The following is a 14355-nucleotide window of genomic DNA, read 5'->3' on the forward strand; positions in this document are numbered from 1 at the left end:
GCATTCGCACCACCTAAAGTCTCAACAGATCGACAATTGATAGTATCGTTGTTAATTAACGATGTCATCTCTCCCAAGTTCTGATCAGAAGGCAAACGAGGAATGGATGTTCCACTTTCACCATCTGAACCACTAGCACAAGCAGCTGTCCCAGACGAACAATCAAATCCCGATGACGAAGTCACCAAGTTCACGTAAGATGGATGCTGGTCACAAGATTTTCCAATCACACCACCAGTCCTACACGAATTAAGCTGCGATGATTCGTTATTCTGCTTCGAAGTCATAGAAACTAAATTCCGGTTCGGAGACAATTGATGGTTGGACCTTTCAATCGCACCATGCATACTACCAACTGGTTGAACACTCACATAACCATCAACCATGGAAGATAAAGTATTTTCGATATGATGACCCGAATCGATTTCTGAATCAATCATTGCTCTGAGTTGACCAAGCTGTAAGCTATTCGGAGCACGAATCTCCAAAATTCTAGATTCGGCATCAACTAGATCCAAATCGCACTGAATTCCTTCATCTCGCAAACCATAATCGAATATATCTTCGTATATAAAAATCAAAGCCATTTTATCTTGATCCAGAAAATCCCGAGTCTGTACTCTCTGTTGATTTCCATTCTTTCCCCTCAACTGGCCGGCATGAGGACCAGACTTAAATCCTTTAGATTGAAAACCAAAAAGCCGAACTGTTTTCCTAAAGTTCAAAGCAATTCTTTTCTTGCCACCACGGAGAACTAAGGTATTATTAGAATAGTCAACAATCGAATTGGTGGAACGCAAAAACGGAGTTCCTAGCAAACACTTACAAGGTAACTCATCTACCACCTTGAAACTAACTTTCAAAGTGTCCTGAAAAATTGACTGTTAACACAATTTCCTTGTTCGTGGAAAAATTCAATCCTGAAAAAGCATTTACTAATTTCTCTTGTGTTGTAGTAATATATTTCTCGAAACCACAAGCACGAACCAAATCTGCACGAACAATGTTGAAGCTTGAACCACCGTCGACGCAAATGTCCGTCAACTGATTATTAATTTTTCCGAGAACGAAAGACGCCACTGTATTGTCCATCTCTGAAGGAATAAACGTTGAAGTTCTATGATTCCCTCGAGGCTCAGATAAATTATTTGGACCCCTAGAATTCCGAAAATCCCGAGAGCCACCTATCGATCGACTCAATTTATTTTCGTAAAGGGTTGATCTACATTTATTTTCCAATAAAGTATTATTCACCGAGGTTTTATTCGGACCCAATCCATTATTATTGTAGCTCGATACTAGAACACTAGACTTTTTTCTATTATTACTCATTTCTCTATTGTAATCTAACTGGTTTCTAAAGCTCAACACGTGTTTTTCAGCTATTTCCAATAATTCCAAACGTGATGCAGGCAAATAGTTATTCAACATCCTGTACTTTTGATTAGGATTTAAACCTCTCATAATAATACCCACTAATACCGATTCCGGACCATCAAATCCTAGTACATTCATAGCTACAATAACAGACCTTACATAATCATTAACTTGTTCAGACAACTTCTGTCTTCTATAAACATACTCTGATACAAAAGAATGCCTACTCACTGGAGTAACAAAATTACTTAGTAAATTCCCTCGTAGATTATACCAACTTACATTGTTGTTCAAGGCAAATAAGATTTCTCTTAATAAAACCCCAGTACATTTAGCTACAAGAACGGTTAATACCATCCCGAGTGAAAAACTAGTTTCTAATAGTGTTTCTTCTATTTTCAACAACAGATTGAAAACTTGATGACTATTACTCCCATCTGTCAATTTAACATCCTTAAATCTCAACTCAAGAGATTCACTGTTTCTTTTGAATGCATATTTTACCATTAAGTTATGTTCGATCCCACCAGAATCTAATCTATTAACTCCATCATGTACACCAGATTCCGCACTATTTCTAGCTTCATATCTATTTATAGGTTGTAGAAAAGGAGAACTCAAAGGAGCTTTCGGAGTAGAATTCCTTATCTGAGAAACTCTTCGATAATAGTCACGAAGATTAAGGTATCTGTTAGTATTTTGACCTTGAATATTTCCAGCAACGCTAGTGTTTGAAGAATCCCGATTTACAAACCCTGTCTGTTCAGACTGCCTTAATGGAGCTTCAAAGGCGACTTGCCTTACATCTCGCTGAGACTCTCCTAAACTAGTTGCATTAACTTTCCTACTAAACCCATAACTAACAGAATGCATACTATCATTATTTCCAATAGTACTCCGATTGACTTCAGTTGAAACCCGTCTGGCGTAAAGACTTCCCTGAGTGGGTGGAGTTAATGACATATTGAATTGCCCAAAATCAGATCGTGAATCAGCATCACAACAACCAGTTCTATCTCGTGTTACTAGTTCTGAATACCCATCGGGTATATTAATACTCACAAACTCAGATCGATTAGCCATCATAAAGTGGCAAATTCACAACAATTTCTTAAACATGAGCTTTTTTTTAAGTAACAAGAGAAATAATACACAAGAAAATATATAACAAATTAGCATAAACAAATTAATAACTAAACTAACTACGGATAATACAACAATCAAGGAGAACCAGCATGGAACAACCCTATATACCAAAACCTAGTCTTGAAAAATATATATATTTTTATAATATTCAATCAACTTGATTACAATCTTAAATTTCACTTAATATTCAATATTCTCAATTTAATCCAAAATATATTACCCTCTGTTATCATTAAACTGTTTCAAGATTATAGTTTTTACTTACAATAAACTGCGAATGTAAATTTATATACGACAAAACTTGAACCAAAAAAGTTCGGAACTAACCTATGAACCATTTTGTAGCGTTCCCATCCGCTGTCAGGACAAGAGCCGATGTTAAAAGGACAACATTCATGGATACCAAAGCTCATGCAATGTTGACCAATCAACACTACCCAAGTCCGACCTCAGAGGGATCTACGAAGATGAACGCAATTCCGAGTCATACGGCAGGTACAGATGGATAATTCAGCATAATCAACAATAAGTAAATGTAAATACCAATTGCAAGTCAAAAATATATGTAATTATATATATAATAAATAAATAACAACAACAACAATTCAAGTATATATATTTTATTATAATAATATACAATATTATTTCGGGTAAAATATATTGAGCAACAAACAATTCTTTCTTCTTCGAATTCTATTCGTAATATAGATTCAACGATAATATTCAGTCAAAGATTATATTATAGTCCAACTCTCATCGGAGTCATAAGCTTATTCAGGAACAATAACAATTTAATCTCAAGACGAATTTCGTGAATAATAATTATAATTTTTATTTTTCCTTTTATCAATTTCAATTTATTTGATTAGAGTAGAGAGAATAAATTCCTTAAATTGAATTTCAGAATCTTAAAACAAACGTTCTCAGTAAAAAGAAAAAAAACAATCTAGAAAAACGATCAAGAAAAATCCTTTTGGGGGGGGGCAATCTCCAATATCCAGAGATCTGTTAGGTATATGTTGAAAAAAACAATAATAATTAAATTAACAAGTATGTCGAAATCTTTCAACAAAATTGGAGTGCCGTGCCTCACCGCACCGTTCGCCTACAATAGCAAGCAATAGGATAAATCTCAAATTGTTCAAAAAAAAACTATATGGATCAATTTCAATACTAATCGCATTAATAAATGCTGAAGATAAAGCAGATTATAAACAATTACTATACGCATCGGGTTTTAGCCCGCTTACCAAAAATGAAATGCTGAATTATCAATCGTAATTCACGTAATTATTACCGCGGTCCAAAGAAATAATCTATTAATCGACTCTATCGGAATCAAAAATGACGACCCACAAACACAGAACACAAACAAAGGACAATCAACTATAATATATATTAATGAACACTCACCTCTTATATTCTTCTTTTTTTATTACCTTTCTTTGGTTTTTATACCTGGCTCTCAGTCTGCTTGTCATCTGTTCTGTATCGGATTACAAGAATAAATGTGCTTTGGCTGTGTTCGAAAAAGCAGTTCAAAGACTAATGCTTAGGTCTGAAAACCAAAATGTCAGAATGTATCTAATTCGATCACTGATTCAGTCGGCTCTCTCGGACCACAAAAAAAATCGAGAGTCACAATAGAAATCTTCAGTGATACTACGAAACAAACCCAGGATAAGGTACAGTGTCTCTTACCAAGTGACATTCACCACTGCTCTCACCTCAATCTTCAACATTCTCATTCCACCATTCAACTAAACTAACTTCCATTCAAAATAACGAAAGTCACGCCCTGTTTCCAGGTTCACCAAAACCACAATGACCAAACTTAGGTCTGGTTTCATCAAATTGAAGTGCTCTCACTCGTTTTTACATTTAAGAATACTAATATTATTAGGTTACAAATTTCGTACAACAAATATTTACCATTCGCCAAATGCTTGAAAAGAGAGTGACAATACAATACCCCGGTACGTCAATTTGATTTTTAAAATCGCTTACGAATCGGGTAGGAAAGAAACATTTTATAATATTTTTACAAAATTTAAAATACCGAAAACTCATTACATGATTTAAAATGTGTTTCAATCAATTCCAAAGTAAAGTCCGTGTGGAAAAAATTCTTGTTCACGCGCTTTCACGTTAAAAATGGCCTGAAACAAGGAGATGCGTTGTCGACATTATTATTTAACTTTGTCCTGGAGTACGCTATAAGGAAAATCAAAGATAGCAACCAGGTTATGGTGTATGCTGATAATGTAAATTTAATAGGAGAACAATAGAAAAAATGCAGACGTCTTATTAAACGCTTGCAGGGACATGAATTTACTAATATATACATGAAAATTCGTCAAATCGTAATGCTATAATTATAAAATGCTTTAAAATACCAAATAATACGTTCCACAAAGTGGAAACTCAAATATCTAGGATCAATATTAACAGACCGAGAAGGATAATCACGAAGAAATTAAATGCCGAATACAAGCTGGGATTTTGTGTTACTATTCGGTTCAAAATCTCTTGTCGTCGTGAATTCTGTCGAACAATTTGAAGCTTAAAATATATAAAACAATAATCATGCCTGTTGTTCTGTATGGTTGCGAAACATGGTCGCTTACTCTGAGGGAAGAACATAGACTGAAAGTATTTGATAAAAAGAGTTATCTACATTTGATCTCGAAGAAATGTGTTTGTGTAGTTCAAAAATAGCAACTGGTCTTACGGGTATCAAAACAAATAAAACGGGTTCGGGCTCGCAACGTAGTAAAAAGCCCAGACTTAACGAGAGAGAGATTGAAACTCCCATTATAGAGAATGTGGAAAATACAAGTATCGCGATATCTGTGGTCCGACATCTTGTAATTATAATTAAGGAAATGATGGTGCCGATGTTACAGATAATAGTCCGAGTGCTCTAAAGGGCTTTTCCCCTTTTGTTATTAACAAAGTTATAACGCTGGAGAGGTTAAAGATATCAAGAAATTGCGGAATGGCACGTTATTGATGGAAACAATCGACGGGAACCAAATAGCGAAGCTACTGAAGTTAACTACTATTGGACCAGTGAATGTGTCAATCGAATCCCATCGTCTATTGAACGTTTCTGGAGGGGTGATATCGTGTTAGGATCTCCCTAATGCCACCGAGGAAAACATCAAATCTGAATTAGAAACGATACTTAAACGTAGTAGGTTCTAAAGATAGAAAGCTCAGCAGCCTCTGTTTAGTAGAAGACCCGAAGAACAATTGAAAATTTGTTTACAAAAAGTGCGGAAACCATCTTGAATCTCCAAAGCTTGGTTTAATGTAATGTTATTCAATAAAGTCATTATGATTGCTGCGTACACTAGGCTCTCGTATATTTCTTCGTATTTATCTCAGCTCAACGGTTTGCATGTAACATGATTGAGATTCATTGTAAACTAGGGAAGTAAAATTATAAAGCCGATTTATTTTACCTTTTTGGTTTCTCTATTAAATGTACTATTCTACCCCAATTAGTTAGTAATTTACGGGTAATATTTGAATTACACCTTACATGGTATTAGTATTTAGCTTACACAGTAGGCATATTTTAAAAAGCTACTCTCATTTCTAGTGTCTTGAGTTACTTGTTAGATAATCTTCCTTTCATTAGCATACAAGTATATTTAGATACCTATATTGCACTACTTTCACATATTTAAATGGTATTTGTCAGTGTAATCTAACTCCTAACTAAACCATTACTTTGATTTGCTATACATCTGTTGGTAGGACGTAATTCGAATATTTTTTGTAGAATACTTTATAGTTCCAGTTTCTCAATAGGGACGTCCGGTAAGTTAAACAGACTTTAAAAAATTGAAATAGATCATGAGAGAAAGATAACGAAATAATATTTTTGAAACAATTAGGGGAACTTCGAAACACCCTTCCTACTTTCTAAAATATTCAACAAATGAATGTAGCTGATTTAAAAAAAAATATCTTGCATAAACAGCTGCGTTTTAAACCGAGGTATTACGTACATTTATCACTACATCATATTTGATATTTGATATATATATAGTGATATTTCTATTTTTGAAGATGGTTTCTTTCGTGTTACTCTTTTCTTGCCAGATGCGGCTTTTGAAGATTTCAAAGTGGTGCTGTTACGTTGCTGCCAAACCAAAGTTACACATAAATGCCAGACTCTTGCCAATTCTCTGCCATTCATGACATTTTAGTTAAGGAAATAATCTTATTTCCTGCGAAGCGTAATCTAACATGGTTAATTGAATGACTCATCATGAAACTTGTAACTGGTTTTCTATTTTTGTAATTTTCCTCGTTCACACACAAATAACAGCTTATGGCACGGAACCAACAATTTCCATCTTTCATACTCTTATTTGTAGATGGAGGTGATAGATATATCAATTTCTTTTGGTATGGAAGCCGCTGTTCAACTGGAAGATTCAGTTTCCATGCCCTTTCATATTTCCATTTGTTGTAATCTACAGGGCAGAAAGAAAAAATGTTTTTGTGTTTGTAATTTGTATTTCATCCTCCAGTGATAGGTGAGCTTCTTTTTTTTTACGTAAACTGCTGGCTTTACAGGTATTTCTCTGTATAACATTTTCACATTTGTTTCATACTTCCTGCCATCTTCATTTTGGTTATGTTCTGTTCATTCTTTATATCCGTTTCCGCATTTCCTTCATGTTTATTCATTATATTTCTTGAGATTTTTCAGATGTTTTCGTTTCAACAGTGTTTTACATTTAAGGGATTTCAAAGTGACAGTTTATTTATCGTGAATAGCAGCAATTTTGTATGGTCCCCTCCACGGAATTTCGTCTCAACTTCCATTTCTGTCGTCACGCCTGACTAGTACCTTATCCCCAACTTCAAAATCATGATTCGAACTATGCCTTTTCTGGGAGTCAGCTTTTTGTTTCTCTTGGACACATTTAATGTTATTTTTGATCTCATCATGAAGCATATCCTTCATTGTTATCATACATCTTAAAGTCTCTCTAAATTGCGTTTCAGCAACCATATCTTTGTAATCATACTATGCAGTAAAATCATCAAAATAACAATAGTCGTTGTTTTCTGTATGTGTTAAATTTCTGGAAGTGTGTTCACCTGACGTATCAGGACATTATATAAAATGGTGAGAACTTTCTTGTGGCGTGAGCGCACGTTCTAATACTTGACACGCAGACACCCTGTAAAATACTTGACCAGTTCTGAATGTTTTTCGTTCGAATTTTCAACATAAAATTTTCAATTTTCTGTTATGCCTTTCTACTAATCATTGCCTATAAGCACGTCACCTATTGCTTAACTCAGTCGTTTTAGAGTTCATTACAAACACTATTAACAAACTCTTTTCCTTTATCATTAATTTGTATACTTGCGCATTGATGTTTACAAATAACCATAAAAACTTAGCTACTGAGATTAGTGTGTTTGTCAGTTAATGCCCTGACTTCGGTCCACTTCCTTAAATAATATATTGCTACAACATACTTACAAGCGTTTACTGCGGGAATGTGTATGATGTCCACTCCAATTTGTTGCGTAACAAGAATACGAATTAATTCCGTATCAACTTCTATGTTTGAGGAATTATCTTCTTTCATACATGGCAGGTGAAAATATAACTCCCTATATCTAACAGCATTGAAAGCGAGTAATGGGCTTTTCTAATATTGTTTCAATTGTGTGTACCACGATGGCTAGAGAGCGCCTCTGCTTCCTGACTTGTGCCATACCATCATGGACTATTTTAATAATGTCCCCTCAGATTCTGTAAATATAGCTTCCTATTTTCTTCGTTAGGATTTTTACTGTAGTATAAATCATTTTCATATGTGATAAACAGCATACAGTGTTTCCTGAAATTTGATTTTTCATTCATGGTTAACATGTAAAGCGGAAAATTATCACATTTATATTTGTATACTGAATTCTAAGTGTTTTTAGTGAAGTAATCTTTCCCTAAAAGAAAGTAAAGAAATAAATTACTATGATATACATATATCCTCTAAGTTAGATAGAAACTGTGTTGAACAGCTGAAGAATTCAGGAGAAACAATCGACGTCCAATTTTAGGCAAAATCTACTGACTGATACTGTAGTATTTTATAGTTTGAATAATTACTACATCCCTCATATTAAATACAGATAATAATTTAGAATTGTCTAGAACGCATCATAGAAACAGGTATGCTGGATAAACAAAGTTCTTTGTCCAATAAAAATATAGCATATTCATTATGCACAGTAGAATAAGCCATATCTTAACTGTAAATTTGAAATTTTAGTATACTTTTCTTTAAAAGAAACATATTGATTGGTGAAAAAATAACTTCTGTGTATATAATTTCATTAATGAATAAGACCAAGACTGCGTATACGAGAAAATTTTATCATTGAATCTTATCTTGAGGGTGAAATTCAAGATGCTTTTCTCCACGGCGAACATCTTGTAGCTATATTTTTCGACTTAGAGAAGGCGTATGACACCACATGGCGTTACGGAATCCTAAAACAATTATGACTGGGGTCTTCGTGGGCATATGGCCCACTTTATTTCGAATTTTCTTCACGAGCGACACTTTAGAGTGCGTGTGGGCTCTACTCTCTCAGAGCGCTTTGTACAAGAAAATGGTGTTCCACAAGGCAGTGTTCTTAGTGTCACGTTGTTTGCTGTCGCAGTCAACAGCGTTCTTTCGCAGATCCAGGCTCCTGTGTATGGTCTGCTTTATGTTGACGATCTTGTCGCTCCCGCCACCTTCGCGGCATTACTCGACAGCTTCAACTGACTCTCAATCGTCTCGTTCGCTGGTCGAATGAAACTGGATTCTGCTTTTCCACCGAGAAATCCCAATGTGTTCACTTCTGCCGGCAGCGTACCTGGGTTGTTGACCCGGACTTGTACCTCGATGGCACCCGTTTGTCATTCGTTGATACAGTCAGTTTCTTGGGTCTGGTGTTTGACCGTCGCTTGTCGTGGGCACCACATATACGGAATCTTAAATACTCTTGTCTTCGAGCTCTAAATCTCCTTCGTGTCCTTTCCCACCGCACGTGGGGGTGCTGATCGTACTGTTCTACTTCGTTTGTACCGTAGTCTAATTCGGTCCAAGTTAGACTATGGCTGTATTGTCTATGGTTCTGCTCGTGCTTCTCTGTTACGACAACTTGATTCAGTCAATCACCTGGGTATTCGTATTGCTACTGGCGCCTACCGAACTAGTCCCGTCACCAGCCTGTATGCTGAAGCCAATGAACCTTCGTTAGTATATCGTCGCAGTAGACTGCTCCTTAAATATTCTGCGCATGTGCGTTGTATCCCAGACCACCCGTGTAGACCCTCTCTCCGTGGTGGTCGGACATACGAGCGCTATGCTGCACCACCTCGCTCTACACGTCCATGGTACATCCGTGCGTGCGAGAGCTTTCTTTCCGACGATTTCGTGTGGCCCTCTCTTTCGTTGGTTCGCTTTTGTGCTATTGCACCATGGCTGCTTCGTCTACCTCGCCATGATTTACGTTTGTCTCTGCATTCGAAACAGCAAACTAGTTCCCAGGTGTACCAGGAAGAGTTTGCCGCACTGTTAGATCAGTACCCCGATTTTAGTGTGTTTTTTACGGACGGTTCTAAGGATGGGGATTCTGTAGGCTGTGCGTTTGTCACCGACGAGGGCAGCTCAGAATTCAATATGCATCGCCTGTGTTCCGTGTTCACTGCTGAATTGACTGTACTTAAGCTTGCCTTGGACCATGCTCTCACCCTTTCATTACCCTTTGTTTGTACCGATTCTCAGAGCGTGGTTCTGAGTATACAGAATGTCTTTAGTATGAACTCTCTCGTGCAGGACATTCTTGTGAGATGCCATCAATTGCAGCAACAGGGTTGTGTCGTCGTTGTCTGCTGGGTGCCGGGTCATGTCGGCATCCGGGGAAACGAAGGTGCTGACACAGCTGCCAAGAACGCCGCCTTGGCCGGGGTTGCACTGGAGCCTAGCTTTCCTTGCTCCGATCTTCATTCGTTTTTTCACATATTGATGCGCTCTCACTGGCAAGCCGATTGGGACCAGGCCATTGAGAATAATTTACATGCAGTCAAGCCACCCCTAGGAGAATGGCGTACGTCCTCGTGCCATCGTCGTCGAGATGAAGTGCTCCTGGCGCGCCTGCGTATCGGACACTCTGATCTGACGCATGGCTACTTGCTTCGTTGATTGAACCGTCCGTACTGTGAGGAGTGTATAGTCCCGCTGAGTATTCAGCCACTTCTTGTTTAATGTCCTGAATACTTAGCTCTCAGAGAACGTTTCGGATTGCCTTCTGTTCTTACCCGCGCTTTGGGGGATTCACGTGATATAGTTCGCCGGGTACTTGACTTTGTTACAGCTTGTGGGGTTGCTCACGTTCTCTGAGCTATTTTAATGTGTTATTGGTTTTTATTGCTGCTAAAATTTTAATTTCCGTTCGCTTTTATTGTTTCCATATATTGTTATTGTTATGTGTTTTAGCTTATTTATTATTTTATTTTCTCTTTTGATATTCTCCTTTTATTTAGCAACACTTTTGTTTATTGCGCTTTAGTATTTTAACGTTTCTCTTTAAATCTTTTAGTCCAGAGCAACCGTGTTAATCGTGACGGGGACATTAGCCTCGTTGCTGACGTCCCCATTAACCCCCATACATTCATTCATTCATTTATCTTTGAATCTGCCCTGAGTATTATAGAACATTACTGATAGTTGAATTGAAACTAGATTTGAGGTGAAACTTTAATAGCTTTGAAGCTTCCTGGAAGGTGTCTACTACGGTAGGTTTTATTCAATACTGCCGTTGGTAACAATGAAGAATCGAACTATACTCAACTGTATAAAGATTGTATCAGTAGATTGATATCTTTCACTGTGATAGATGCTATGGTACAATATGGAAGAGGTTGAGCTACCTTGGCTACGTCATGATACTATATATCTTATTAGTTCGTGTTTGGTCGGGAAGAAGAAAATAACCTAAATTTTGGAGTGGAGGAACGAAGTTATTTTATATTAATTTATTATTATGAAAGCTCCTGTATTTCAATTAGAAATTATAATTTAACAATTCAATTTAGTAATAAATACGCAAATAAATAAAAGGTACGAACAGCACACTAAACTCTATCCCTCCAGTTCTTGAAACTAAATTACTTTCTTAACCATTTTTTCTAAATACGAAAAAAATTATAACGTGTTCACGGAAAACTTCAATTTAAGAAGACAGACTCGAAGGTGTAAATTACCTCTTGTTGATTTTATCATATGAAATTACTTATACTATATATAAAGGTTATTAATCAAACATTTGTTTATAAAATATCAACGAATTTGCCTGTGTTGTATTTGGAAAATTGCTATGGAACTGTTCTACGCAATCGCCTGAGTTGTTCTGAGAAACTCGTTCGACAAACCTCGCCCGCAAGACTACCACAATAAACTTAGCCCTTCTGTTTTTTTTTCAGGATAAATAAGTAATACCATATTGTAATCTATTTAATGACATATATGAAATATGAACAAAGTCGCGTATTGTATTTGAAATATTATTGTCCGAAAAGATCTCAAGAAATAAACTACTCATCTGTACATATATTTCAGAACAAATTAGTTACGCCTCATTTCCAGCTTATTACTTAAATAATTATTTTTGAAATAAGAAAAAATGCCTTAGTCATTTTTTGAAAAAACAACACGAAGAATCATTCCCAAAATATAAACTTTTCGTAAATTTTTAGGACAAGTGAGCTATGCCACATTGTTGGGGTACTAATGAGTAGATATATGGATAAGAATATTAAATGGTTATAGGTTATTTATCGGTGAATGGAACAATTATAAGTTAAATAAAGTCAAGTCTAAGTTAAGAAACTACAAACATGTGAAATTGTGATACGTTGCAATTCCACGTGTTATTGTTATTGTTTGTTTATGTAATGAGTTAGGAATGGTTGTGTTTTGATGTTAATGGAAGACTGTCGAGACGCTAGCTCGCAGTATGGTCTAAACAGAATGAAGAAAAATGAATGTAAGCCTGAAAGATGTAATGAAACCATTTGTTAACAGCAACATAATTTGGATATGGCATAATATTCAGATTCGCAGAGATTGACAGTCTGGGAATTCGGTCACAATGTAACAAGGTTTGCAACGGAAGTTTGACCAACAATTGAGGTAATCAACGTCGAGTCATGAAACGACGGATTCCATCGTCTGGAGAGGAGAATAAAAACCAAATCTAGATTGGATCAGGATCAGAAGTCGGAGTTCGAGATCAGAGTTTGATACGAGAACTCGCAGTTTTAAGATTCAGTGGTTACGAGTATTGCGAACTACCATCTTATGATCGTTGGATTTTAATCGGCCAGTCGTGATAAAGCCGAGCTGCATATATTAATCTCAGTAGTTACATATTCGATCAACGTGAGCGCAATATATTCCATGGTCATCACCTGGGATTAAAGACCTCCGATTGTCCCAAGATCCGTCAACGTCGCCCAGAGAGAAGTCCAGGAGTGGACATTCGTCATCCTAAGAAGCCTGAACATCTAAAGGTATGTGTATCTCAATTATAAGTGTTACTTGTGGTCAAATCTCCAGATATTTGAGTACTGTGATCTGAAGGCATTAAGTCATATCCGCTATCACAACACTATTACACATTACACTTTCGAATTGATCAAAATACATGAAATTTTAGATGAAGTGGAGTTTCTTTAATTTACTGAATTATCCTCTCGCTGGTAACTAGATTTAACAAAACCTACTCATTTCAGATAATGGGTAAAAGCAACTTCTCAGCGTCACAACGCATTCATCCGCGAAAACCATAGGCACGACCTGAGGAGGTTGTTAAATGGAATACACATTTATGAACTATGAACAAAATCGCCTGAGTCTTTTTTGAGAAAACATCCGAAAAATGCTCGCCTCCGAAACAAAAATACCACTTTTAATTATTTTGATGGAAAGTAAGTTATGTCATATGGCGTGTAATGCGATATATATATATATATATATATATATATATATATATATATATATATATATATATATATATATATATATATATGCGATATGTAATATGAAATAGAAATCGTCTGAAATGGTATTGCGAAGATTGTACAAAATCGCTCCAAGAATAAACTTCGTAGATTTTTTCAGAAGAAAATTACGTCATATTTTCGAGTTGTTAATTCGGTGCTCGGGTATACTAAAATTAATAGCTACTCTACTAAATCTCTGAAACCAGAAAGGTAAAAGGTTCAAAAAAATAAATTAATACAAAATAAAGCCAACTTATTAACTTATAAACAGAAATATAGAAAACACGAAATTATTATTTTATTTCCTGCTCATAGCGACCGTGTTGTTTGCAGCAACTCGAATTTAGTGAAGTTTGCCACAGTATTGTTATCGGTATTTATGTTATAATCAGCAAGGTTTACACAAATTGATCCATACGCTAAATTTGCCAGGTGACCATAGTATAAGAATAATCTTAACGCCTCACTTAGATTTGTTCCAGTTAAGTTGAAAGACTCGACGTAATCATTTGTGTACTCATAAGTCCGCTAAATCTTTTTTCAAAATTGACATGACGTAAGTTTTCGTGTGTTTGAATGTGCAGTTTAGTGATGCTTACTCTAAGAATATCATGCGGACATAATCCCGTGATCTCATGATACTAAATTATCTTTCTGTACTTCTCATAACTTTTGTACAGATTAAGCTAAATAATATTAGATTTACGTATACGGATTAAGCGACTTTTCGAAACCACTTC

This window comes from Thermobia domestica, chromosome 7 (assembly GCF_964235325.1).
Source record: "Thermobia domestica chromosome 7, izTheDome1.hap1.1, whole genome shotgun sequence".
Classification (NCBI taxonomy): domain Eukaryota; kingdom Metazoa; phylum Arthropoda; class Insecta; order Zygentoma; family Lepismatidae; genus Thermobia; species Thermobia domestica.